This window comes from Macadamia integrifolia, chromosome 9 (genome assembly GCF_013358625.1).
Source record: "Macadamia integrifolia cultivar HAES 741 chromosome 9, SCU_Mint_v3, whole genome shotgun sequence".
NCBI lineage: Eukaryota > Viridiplantae > Streptophyta > Magnoliopsida > Proteales > Proteaceae > Macadamia > Macadamia integrifolia.
The window spans coordinates 6,228,060-6,229,298 of NC_056565.1; positions in this window are offsets into that span (position 1 = coordinate 6,228,060).

The window sequence follows — 1,239 nt, forward strand, 5'->3', positions numbered from 1 at the left end:
AGTCGGTAACCCTGGTGGTACATTCAAGAGGGCCAATCGTACTGCTTTTAAATTGCTGGAGTCAGCACCTTTATTTTCAGTCATTTACATTTCTGTTGAGAGCCGGTGGACGGCATTGTCTTTACTTTTTCGAGTAGTCACGGTGGGCCTTCTCCGACAGCCCTATGGGCGTATCGCGGGAGGGAGTTCGCGGCTCGTACCCGGAGTATACGCGCACTGTGGTTGTAGTAGCACTAAAACCAAAGACTTAGTAATGTTGCTTAGGTGGATGTGATTTAAAATGTATAGCATGGCATGTAGTGCATATGATGTGTTGTGATGTGTGGACTGTTGTGTGTGGTCCACCTTTCTACTTACAGAGCTAGTGAGCTCATCCCACGTGTACACGCCCTTTTTAGATGATTTTGCAGGTCATACATCTGAGGAGCATGGGGTGGGTCCCACAGTCGAGTTTCCTGAAGCGGACTGGTGGACCCCTGAGGAGTTAGAGCACGGCGCTGACTGCGTGTGCGAGAGCTATGCTGCGGGACAGCAGTTCTGAGGCTGAGCTGAGCTCCACCTTGGAGGCCGTGCTGAGCTCCACTTCTGAGGCCGAGCTGAGCTCTTCTATGTGATGCCGAGCTGAGCTCCAGCCTTGAAACTGAGCCGAGCTGTGTACTCTGATGGTTTTTGATGATTTCCTGTATATACTTGGTATTTGACTCATATTCTTTTTGTGTATATATCATGCCTTCGGGCCCAAATGTATATAATTATTGCATCACAATTCGGGTATCAAGTATATGGGATTTATTCACAGGTAAAACTTAGTCTTCTGCTGATCTGATGAACTTATGTTAGTGTGTGTATGCTGTGGTGGAATACAGTATCTGATGATCCTGGCAGGTTTGGGTTAACCGGTGTTAACTTGGTCACCGCTCCGGTTCAGTGTGAACGGGGTGTGACAAACGGTGGTATCAGAGCGTGATGCTCTGCTCCACTCACAGCATACCATTAGAATCCCGTAGACTCTATAATAGGAAAATGGGGTTGGGCTAAAGATAAAAGCTTAAAGATTAAAAGTCAAAGAAAGAAAGTATAAAAATGGGGTTATATTGTAAGTTGCATTCATGGCATGCGTGAGAGTAGATAAAAGGTAATTAGGTTGGTACTATAACCTATAAAGTACTATTTTGATGATGGAAGAGAACAAATCCATTCCCAGATGTGGGAAATTCCTCCAAGGCATACCGCGGATCA